This window comes from Eriocheir sinensis, unplaced genomic scaffold (genome assembly GCF_024679095.1).
Source record: "Eriocheir sinensis breed Jianghai 21 unplaced genomic scaffold, ASM2467909v1 Scaffold150, whole genome shotgun sequence".
In the NCBI taxonomy this organism is placed as follows: domain Eukaryota; kingdom Metazoa; phylum Arthropoda; class Malacostraca; order Decapoda; family Varunidae; genus Eriocheir; species Eriocheir sinensis.
Window position 1 is genome coordinate 62,639 of NW_026110851.1, and position 11,446 is coordinate 74,084.

At 42.7% G+C, this 11,446-nt stretch overlaps 1 long non-coding RNA gene across 3 annotated transcripts; it reads right to left on the minus strand.

Annotated features, from left to right (window-relative positions):
* Positions 1-7,126: 7,126 nt before the first annotated feature.
* Positions 7,127-9,293, minus strand: LOC126990236 (uncharacterized). 3 transcript variants are annotated; one of them, XR_007744149.1, is made up of 3 exons: positions 9,152-9,293; positions 8,878-8,969; positions 7,127-8,511 (listed from the first exon to the last, which is right to left on the minus strand). It is a non-coding gene; the product is annotated as an uncharacterized LOC126990236 (long non-coding RNA). The 3 variants fall into 3 exon arrangements; XR_007744150.1 differs by having other exon boundaries at positions 7,127-8,327; positions 8,832-8,969; XR_007744151.1 differs by lacking the exon at positions 7,127-8,511 and adding an exon at positions 8,616-8,741 and having other exon boundaries at positions 8,786-8,969.
* Between the last annotated feature and the right edge of the window lie 2,153 nt (positions 9,294-11,446).

Sequence of the window (11,446 nt, forward strand, 5' to 3'; positions counted from 1 at the left end):
CTTTCTTCCTCTTCCTCATCTTCATCATCATCATCTGTTCCTATCTACCTTCCCTCCCCTTGCCTTGCCTACCTATCAACCTCCTCCTTATCATCATCCTCCTTCCTTCTCTTCCTTCCCTTCTCTTCCTCCTTTCCTTTCCTTCCTTCCCATCCTCCTTACTTATCTACCTACCTCCTACCTTCCCTTTCCTTCCCTTCCTCTCATACCCTCCATTCCTTCCTTCCTTGTCAGCATCAGCATCATCATCATCACCCTTTCCCTATGACGTCACCACTGAGAAAAAAACAAGTAAAGAAGAAAAAAACAAGAAATAAGGAAAGGGGTCAAAATGAAAAGACAAAATCAGTGAGTTAATAAAATAGAATAAGAAAAATCAATAGTGAAATAAAAGCCAGAAAACGAGTAAAATAATAAGGAAGAAGAAGAACAACAAATACAAGAAAACAAGAAGAACAAAAAAGAAAAAGAAAAAACATGCAGGAAAGAAGGAAAAAAGGTAAAAAAAAAAATCGTGCTCCTATATTGTGGGCGGACTCGGCTCCTTGAATGTAAATCAGGCGGCGTATTGTCAACAGGTGCGCGCGGACAGGTAAAGAGGAGGGGGTGAAAGGTGAGGTGAGGTTACAGCGTGAAGGAGGTGGTGATGACGAGGACTGGTGGTGGTGTTAGTGGTGGTGATGTTACGTAGCGGTGTTAATGGTGATGGGTGATGACTGGAATGGAGATGAGTGGAGTGGTGACTGACTACAAGGTGTGGCTATGTTATGAGGCTAATGAATGGTGAAGAGAGGGATGGGGAGAGTGAGTGTGAATGTGATTGTCGTGTGTGTGTGTGTGTGTGTGTGTGTGTGTGTGTACTACCCGTGAACATTTCGAATCACACACATACGCACACACACGCACAAAGTTATCTCGCTCCTAAACTAATTCCGTACAACTCGGCACATCAATGGAAAAAAAAAATTAATGCAAAACACAGTAGAAACAAATACTCACCGCCGCTGGATGGATTTTTATGGCTCGATCGGCGCGGCCAAACTCGGCGAGGCGGCCCCTGAAAAATACAGCAAGAAAACATTGGCGTAATTAATGACTTTTTCCGAGTTATTATTAGTATTAGAATTATTATTAGGAGTAGTAGAGTAGTAGTAGTAGTAGTAGTAGTAGTAGTAGTAGTAGTAGTAGTAGTAGTAGTAGTAGTAGTAGTAATGGTTTTAGTAGTAACAGCAATATGATGGTGCTAGTGGTGATGGTGACCGTAGTGGTGATTAAGTTATGGTGATGGTAGTGAAGCTCGTGGTAGTGATATGTCGGCAGTGGTGGAGTCGGTAGTGGTGATTAATGGTACTGGTAGTGGTGGTGATGGTTGAGGTAGTGTTGACGATAGAGGTGGTGGTGGTGATGGTGGTGGTGATTATAGAGGCAGAACAAACACTACCACCACCACCACCTCCACCAGAACCAATATCGGAAAAAGTATTGGGCCAACATATTTTTTGAGAGATATTTATAGCCAGCCAGTAGCTGCCCTTTCTTTCCGCCCTTATAATTAGGTGTAGGTGCGCACGTGGGTAGGCTGGCCCGCTCCCAAAGATGGATTAGTTAGTAAGCTTTTTGTCCTATTCTTTTGTCCTTTTTTTCAATTAGTGAGAGAGAGAGAGAGAGAGAGAGAGAGAGAGAGAGAGAGAGAGAGAGAGAGAGAGATAGAGATAGAGATAGAGATAGAGATAGAGAGAGAGAGAGCTTCATTTTAATCCGTTCAAAGTGTGAAAAAATTCCTTTGTACGAGAAAAAATGAAAACTCTGATGGTAGTAGTAGTAGTAGTAGTAGTAGTAGTAGCAGCAGCAGAAGTAGTAGTAGTAGTAGTAGTAGTAGTAGTAGTAGTAGTAGTAGTAGTAATATAAGTAGTAACAGCAGCAGCAGCAGTAGTAGTAGTAGTAGTAGTAATAGTAGTAGTAGTAGTAGTAGTAGTAGTAGTAGTAACAGCAGCAGCAGCAGTAGTAGTAGTAGTAGTAGTAGTAGTAGTAGTAGTGGATCATCGCTCAGGAGGCAGAGGGCGAGATAGACCAAACAGAAATAAGAGATATTAAAAGAAAAATCTCAGAAGAAAGGCAACAGGCCCAAAAAGACGAGCTGGACCGTCTTACACACCACCTGTCCACAGAAATGGGTAGAAAAATACACACAGCACAGGAGGCAGGCGCCTCTAGCTGGCTAACGTCATTACCAATCAGAGCAAAGGGCTTCAGCCTCAACAAACAAGAATTTGTCGACGCCATTGCTCTGAGATATGGCTGGCCGATTGAGGGACTGCCTGATCTCTGTGCATGTGGATCAGCAAATGATGTCACCCACACCATGACATGTAAAAAAGGAGGCTTCGTCTGTATTCGACACGATGAAGTGAGGGATCTGACAGCCAGCATGCTCGGGGAGGTATGCCAAGACGTCACTACCGAGCCGGCACTGCTTCCCCTGGACGGCGAACACCTTCGGTACAGGACAGCCAATACCTCATAGGAGGCACGGGTTGATGTAAGTGCCCGCGGATTCTGGGTGCGCGGACAGCGGGCGTTCATGGACATCCGCATATTCGACCCGATGGCTGCCTGTCACCGTGAGCTGCCCCTGCAAGCCGCCCACCACAGGAACGAGCAGGAGAAGACGAGGGCATACGGTGAAAGAATCCAACATGTGGATCAGGGCAGCTTCACCCCCCTTGTCTTCACCACATCCGGCGAGATGGGTCCCAGGGCCCAATGCTTCTACGCACGCCTCGCGGAACTAATCTCAGAAAAGAAGCAACAGCCAAGGAGTCACGTTGTCGCCTGGATGAGGTGTCGCCTCTCGTTCTCCCTGCTCAGGTCGGCCATACTATGTCTCAGGGGCACCAGACACTCTGGCCCAAAAGCCACCAACATCTCCAATATGGACTATGAAGCCACAGTGGTGGAGAGTGACATTAGGGTGGGTCGGGAGTGTCTTGAGTAGGGAAGGAAAGGGGGATCTAGACGTAATAGATGATAGGTGATTTAGTGTCAGGTAGTATTAGTGATATGGTTGGATGCCACAGTCATTAGCGAACAGAGTTGGGGCTAATGACCTCCAAGCTATGGAGCCCTCCATGATTATGTGTCGGGAAAATAAACATGGGTGGAGGTATCATTTAAGTAGTAGTAGTAGTAGTAGTAATAGTAGTAGTAGTAGTAGTAGTAGTAGTAGTAGTAGTAGTAGTAGTAGTAGTAGTAGTAGCAGCAGTAGTAGTAGTAGTAGTAGTAGTAGTAGTAGTAGTAGTAGTAGTAGTAGTAGTAGTAGTAGTAGTAGTAGTAGTAGTAGTAGTAGTAGTAGTAGTAGGAGGAGGAGTAGCAGCAGAAGTAGTAGTAGAAGTAGTAGTAGTAGTAGTAGTAGTAGTAATAGAAGTAATAGTAGTAGTAGTAGTAGGAGGAGTAGCAGCAGAAGTAGTAGTAGTAGTAGTAGTCGTAGTAGTAGTAGTAGTAATAGTTGTAATAATAAAAGTTGTAGTAGTAATAGTAGTAGGAGTAGTAGCAGCGGAAGTAGTAGTAGTAGTAGTAGTAGTAGAGATAGTAACAATAGTAATACAGATGAAGATAGTAATAATAATGCTTATAATAATAGTTACAATAATAATAACGTAATAATCTTTGGGTTTTTTAACAGACTCATTCCTAATCATTTCTCATCATTCCACACTACTCACGTCTTTCTTATTCTTCACGTTCCTCTCTTTTTCTCTTTTTCTTCTCTCTTCTCTCTTCTTATTCTTTATCTTTCGTCACCATCTTCTCTCTTTTTCTTCTTCTCTCTCTTCTTACTCCTCACCTGGTCATCCTCATATCCTCTATACAAAGACTTCCATCGTATATACTCCATTGCAAGATCTCTTTTTTCATCATGACACGCAACACCTACACGAGGAATGACTCAGACAACACACACACACACACACACACACACACACACACACACACACACACACACACACACACACACACACACACACACACACACACACACACACACACACACACACACACACACACACACACACACACACACACACACACACACACACACATACACACAGCACACTGCAACTTTTTTTCTCTTCCTTCCTTTCTTCCTTCATCCTCCTTCCATCGTTAACTCTTTCCTTCCATCCTCAACTATTTCTTACCTTCCTTTCTTCCTGCAACACTCAACACTCAAATATACACACGCACAACACACTGCAACCCTTTCTTACTTTCTTTTCCTACCTGCAACACTCAAGACTCATACAACACACATACATTCCCTCCACAACACTTCCCGTCCTCACATACATTCCCTCCACAACACTTCCCCTTCCTTTCCTTCCTTCATTCCTGCAACACTCAAGACAGGAATCGCCTTGTATTGAAGTAGATTAAGGTCTCCGAGATGACAAATAGTAGACAGCTTTAAAAACAACAACAACCATCTCGAGTAAGGGGGTTCGAAGTCATCTATATACAGTTCAAAGAGGTTCCAAGGCTCTTATACACATGTCACTCGGAGCTTATGTCTTAAAGGTCAGGTAAATAGCGACGTTGTTTGGCCCCTTTCACACGGGGACACTTAGAGCGCTGCAGCAGCGCTACTCACGCGCGACTCAGTTTTAGTAGCGCTGCTGTGAAGCGCAGCTTATCTTTCTAGAAAGTGTTGTGGGGTGAGTGTCGAGTTAGCGGCGCTTCTCAGCATCGCTACTAAAATTGAGTAGGGCGTTAGCAGCGCTACAATCGCGCCACGCACGCGCTGCTAAAAAAGTGGCGCTGCTGCAGCTACGTGTGAAAACTCCCATTGAATGCCATGTATCGTGAAGAGCAGCGCTACTTTTTGTGGTCGCCACCGGCAGCGAAGCCAACCACGCAAATCTGTTTGTAGCGCTACTTTTTGTGGTCGTGAGTGCGTGTGAAAGCATCCATTCATCTCCATTATTCATCAGCGGCAAATATGCTGAGCTGCGCTGCAAAGAGTCCGCGTGTGAAAGGGGCGTTAGGCTCGTATTCCCAGACGCTATCGGCCCCACAGCAACGATTTCCAAAGTCCGTAGAGGAGATTAGGTTCTCAGGAGTGCTTTTTCACTTTCATGGTGCAGAAGCCTTGTCAAACTATCAATAGGCTCTTAAAACTACTCATGAAAGAACCCACAACAACCTCTATGAGTCCATTGTCAGGTGTGGCAGGGTGGGCGAGCCCCGAAATGTTTCAGAATATGTCCCTTAGTTTTTTTTCTTTTTAGAGACGCCTCCTCACCCTCTTTTTCCTTCTTTTCTCCAATGATAAAAATATTTCGTCAGTTTCTTTATTTTTCCTCCCTTCAAAGGCCTCCCGTTTACCTATACTAGCTTTTACTACTTATTTTAGTCGGTATAAGTTACCTATACCGTATTATCTATTTCTTATCGTGTTCTTCAAGTTTTCATTCCGTTTGAGCTTTTGTTATACTTTTATTTTCGTGTGTGTATGTATCACCTCTAAATTTACCCCCGTTTTTATCGATTCTTTCTATTATATATTTTATCTTCCTATATTTTTTTTTCTTCAGTATGTCGTATAATCTATTTCCTATCGCATTCCTTAAGTTTTCATTCTGTCTGAGCTTGTATTATGCCTCCATTCTCGTTTTATCCATTTATATTATCCTTCTGTTCGTCCCATCACTCCCCTAAAAATACTTCTTAAGTTCCTGTCCTTTATTCTGTTCCATATAAAATCTTCATATTCTCTATTAAAAGACTTCCATCGTTTATATATTCCAGTCATCTTTTTATTTTCCTTTTGTTTATCGACACAAAATTCCCTTACAAATGCTTCCTATATCCTTATCCAATATTTTGTTCCATTAAAAATCTGCATATTCTCTGTACAAAGCCTTCCATGGTTTATATATTTCACATATCTTATTTTTCTTCTATTTATCGTCCTATCATTTCCCCTACAAATACTTCTTAAATTCCTATTCTGTATTTTGTTCCATATAAAATCTTAATATTCTCTATACAAAGACTTCCATCATTTATATATTCCACCTTTCTTTTCTTTTTTCCTTTAGTTTCTCGTCTAAATACTCCCTTACAAATGCTTCTTGAACGCTTATCCTATATTTGGTTCCATTAAAAATCGTCATGTCCTCTATTCAAAGACTTCCATCGTTTATATATTACACTTACATCTTTACAGAGTGGAGTCTAAGGCTCTTCGTCTCATCAGCTCTCCTCATCCTACTGATAGTCTTCTACCTCTTAAAATTCCGCCGCGATGTTGCCTCTCTTTCTATTTTCTATCGATATTTCCACGCTGACTGCTCTTCTGAACTTGCTAACTGCATGCCTCCCCCACTCCCACGGCCCCGCTGCACACGACTTTCTACTCATGCTCATCCCTATACTGTCCAAACCCCTTATGCAAGAGAAACCAGCATCTTCACTCTTTCATCCCTCACGCTGGTCAACTCTGGTAAAATCTTCCTTCATCTGTATTTCCTCCTGCCTACGGCTTGAACTCTTTCAAAAGGAGGGTATCGGGACACCTCTCCTCCCGAAATTGACCTTTCTTTCGACCACCTCTTTTGATTCTTTTTTGGGAGCAGCGAGTAGCGGGCCTTTTTTTTATTGTTTTCTTTTTGTGTGTGCCCTTGAGCTGTCTCCTTTGTTGTAAAAAAAAAAAATTCCTTTTGTTTTTCGTCCAAATATTCCATTACACATATTTGCTATACGCTTATCCTATCTTTGGTTCCATTAAAAATCATCATTATCCTCTATACAAAGACTTGTATCGTTTATATATTCCAGTCATCTTTTTATTTTCCTTATGTTTGTTGTCCTAAAATTCCCCTACAAATGCTTCTTATATGCTTCTTAAATGCTTCTTCTATTTTGTTCCATTAAAAATCATCATTATCCTCTATACAAAGACTTCAAACGTTTATATATTCCTCTGTAACATCTCTTTATTTCCTCTCTGCCGCTTATAAAGGTCTGCCTACCTACTGTTCTCACCTACTGTACAAAGGTTCTTACTATACTGTATAATACGATATTTTACAGTACAAAGATCCGGGTTGGGTACTGCCAGTTCTGTCTACAAAGAGTTATCTATGGGTTAGGCTGTACAAAGGTCTTTATAGTTTATCTCTTACTAGGAAGAGATACGCATTGTTTCTTTTGTTTCTCTTTACTTCCTTTGTCTTTAGAATCTATATTTTACTAGGAAGAGATAGCGATTATTTTGTTTATAGCTTACAGAGGCCTCGGGTTGTAGTTTTTTTCTAGTTTTTCTTCCTCTCGCATAAACAGCACACTTCGTTTCACATAAGACATATCGCTTCTCTTGTTTTTCTTTACTTTCAGAGGACTCGGTATTAGTTTTTCTTCTCCTTGTATGTACAAACTTCACTTCTTTCGGCTTCACTGTTCCTCGTAGCTCCGTGAGGCCTTGGTTTTCTTGTTTTTAGTCCTACTGTAGAGAGCTCACTTCGTTATGCTGTTTGTCTAGCCTCGTCAGCCCTTGGTGTTTGGTTTTTAGTCCTGTTATAGAGAGCTCACCTCGTTATGCTGTTCCTCGTAGCTTCGTGAGGCCTTGGTTTTCTTGTTTTTAGTGCTGTTGTAGAGAGCTCATTTCGTTTTGGTGTTTGCCTAGCTTCGTGAGGCCTTGGTCTTAGGTTTTCTTTCTCTTATAGAAACCTCACTTGCATGTCTTTCACTGTTCCTCGTATCTTATCTCTCCTGAGGCCTCGGGTCTAGGTTTCAGTCCTCTTGTAGAAACCTCGCCTTAATTTGTTTCATTGTTCTTCGTCCTTTATCTTTCCTCTTACAGAAACCTCCCTTCCACTTGTTTCACCGTTCCTCTTAGCTGTCTCACGTGCTTGTGGAGATTTCTTCGGTTAAGTTTTCCTGCAGCCTTAGGAGTGTCACCTCTATTCCTCGCCTTAATTTGTTTCATTGTTCTTCGTCCCTTATCTTTCTTCCCTTCCACTTGTTTCACCGTTCCTCTTAGCTCTGTCTCACGTGCTTGCAGAGGTCTCGTCGGTTTAGTTTCCCAGCAGCCTCAGGAGTGTCACCTCTATTCCTCCTGCCGTACATAGAACTGCTTGGCGGCGGCTATCTCATATCGAGCATCTCACACCTGTTGGCTTCACCTGACACTTAGCGCTGCAGGTATATTGACAGGTAAATTGCCTCCTTGTGTTCTGCTAGAGAGTTTCGTTCGGGGTAGACATCGCCCTCGTTTTCGATTTCTTTCTATCGCGTACAAATTGGCGCACACAATACTGATCCTATACCTTCCTTATCGCGTACAAACTGGCGCACACAATACTGATCCTATACCTTCCTTATCGCGTACAAATTGGCGCACACAATACTGATCCTATACCTTCCTTATCGCGTACAAACTGGCGCACACAATACTGATCCTATACCTTCCTTATCGCGTACAAATTGGCGCACACAATACTGATCCTATACCTTCCTTATCGCGTACAAACTGGCGCACACAATACTGATCCTATACCTTCCTTATCGCGTACAAATTGGCGCACAAAATACTGATCCTATACCTTCCTTATCGCGTACAAATTGGCACACAAAATACTGATCCTATACCTTCCTTATCGCGTACAAATTGGCACACAAAATACTGATCCTATACCTTCCTTATCGCGTACAAATTGGCACACAAAATACTGATCCTATACCTTCCTTATCGCGTACAAATTGGCACAAAATACTGATCCTATACCTTCCTTATCGCGTACAAATTGGCACACAAAATACTGATCCTATACCTTCCTTATCGCGTACAAATTGGCGCACAAAATACTGATCCTATACCTTCCTTATCGCGTACAAATTGGCGCACAAAATACTGATCCTATACCTTCCTTATCGCGTACAAATTGGCGCACACAATACTGATCCTATACCTTCCTTATCGCGTACAAATTGGCACACAATACTGATCCTATACCTTCCTTATCGCGTACAAATTGGCGCACAAAATACTGATCCTATACCTTCCTTATCGCGTACAAATTGGCACACAATACTGATCCTATACCTTCCTTATCGCGTACAAATTGGCGCACACAAAATACTGATCCTATACCTTCCTTATCGCGTACAAATTGGCGCACACAATACTGATCCTATACCTTCCTTATCGCGTACAAATTGGCGCACACAATACTGATCCTATACCTTCCTTATCGCGTACAAATTGGCGCACATAATACTGATCCTATACCTTCCTTATCGTGTACAAATTGGCACAATACTGATACTATAACTTCCATATCGCGTAAAAATTGTAGCACACAATACTGATCCTATACCTTCCTTATCGCGTACAAATTGGCACACAAAATACTGATTCTATACCTTCCTTATCGCGTACAAATTGGCACACAATACTGATCCTATACCTTCCTTATCGCGTACAAAATTTCGCACAAAATACTGATCCTATACCTTCCTTATCGCGTACAAATTGGCGCACAAAATACTGATCCTATACCTTCCTTATCGCGTACAAATTGGCACATAAAATACTGATCCTATACCTTCCTTATCGCGTACAAATTGGCACACAAAATACTGATCCTATTCCATCCTTATCGCGTACAAATTGGCACATAAAATACTGATCCTATACCTTCCTTATCGCGTACATATTGGCACATAAAATACTGATCCTCGTTTAACATTTTTCTTACCGCGTACAAACTGGCACACGTATTACTGATCCTATACCTTCCTTATCGCGTGCAAATTGGCACACGTAATACTGATCCTATACCTTCCTTATCGCGTGCAAATTGGCACACGTTATCCTCACCCTTGTTAAACATACATTATATTCATATACCGCGTACATATTGGTACAAGTTATGCTGACCATCTTTCTACAACATTCTTAGCGTACAAATTTGCACACATAATACTGACCATCATATTAATACCTTCCTTACCGCGTACAAATTGGCACAAGTAATGCTCACCCTAGTTTTACACACATTCCTTACTGCGTACAAATTGGCACAGGGGCATAATCCTCCTCGTTCACTCTATACTTTTTGGTCTAAATCTTTCTTACTTGTCTAACTCCTTACACTTTTCTTAGTTTTGTTTTACTCCCTACTTTCTTATTTTTCCTTATTTCTTATTCTTTACTCCTCCTTTCACATTCTTTCATACTTTCTCACTCTTTACTCTTTTCCCCACTCTATACTTTTCAGTCTAGTTCCTTCTCACTTGTCTAACTCCTTACACTTTTCCTATTTTTGTTTTACTCTTTACCCTTTCTTATTTTTCCTTATTTCCTATTCTTTACTCTTCCTTTCTCATTCTTTCATAATTTCTCACTCTTTGCTCTCTTCCCCACTCCATCACATCCCTAGCAGCGACCAGGCCTAACAGGACCAGCTAGCTACGTAGGCACACACCCACACACCCACACCCTAGTTCCCTCACGTCACTCTTCATTAACACCGCTAACGGTCACACACTGTCTTATTCCCTCGCGGCCTTGACCCGGCAACACCTCGGAGAGACGGACCATCGCCAGGGAGAGAGGGCGGGGCAGAGACTAACATGGGCAAGGCTCTCGGCAAGGCTTATGCTTACTAGATTCTTGGATGAGCTTACGGAGTCTCATTTAGTGTCATGGGGATCGTTGGAGGCGTAGGATTGGGGTTTTTCTTTCTTTCTTTTTTTCTCTTTCTTCCCGCTAACACATCAACAAGGCTCTCGGAATGGTTTATATTTACTGTTTTACTTTTACAGGACTCTTGCGTGAGCTTACGGTGTCCCTTTTACTGTATGAGAGGCGTGGGAGGCTTAGGGTTGGGTTTTATCTTTCTTTCTATATTTCTTTCTGCTCTTTCTTCCCTCTAACACATGGGCAAGGCTCTGTACAAGGCCTATGTTTAGCGTCTTGGATGAGCTTATGGAGTCCCTTTTACTGTATGAGAGGCGTGGGAGGCTTAGGGTTGGGTTTTATCTTTTATCCCGAGCTGCTTCGTCTTCATCACTTTGAGCCTCGAGACCCCAAAACGATTAATGGCACCAAGACATCTGACTAACATAAACATAAACGCTTTAATACTATGAATCACTGGTGTCCCGGCGCACGCACACACACACGCACGCACGGTGATGCTGCTGCCTTGTTGCTGCGTCCGTGTGGCACCCCGCGGCGGACAGGGAGAGAGAGGGAGAGGGGAAGGAAAGGGGAGAGAGAAATAAGTCCAGGTGAGGGTCGGCGCGGCGGGCTCCCAAAGTACAGTCCCGTGTCGAGGCGAGCGGGATCCTTAATGCCAGTTAGCGGCGAGGGAGGAGCCGAGGCAGGAAACTGACTCCCTTCCTCTCCTTAAGGGCGTGGGAGGGGCGGGGCGGTGAGGGG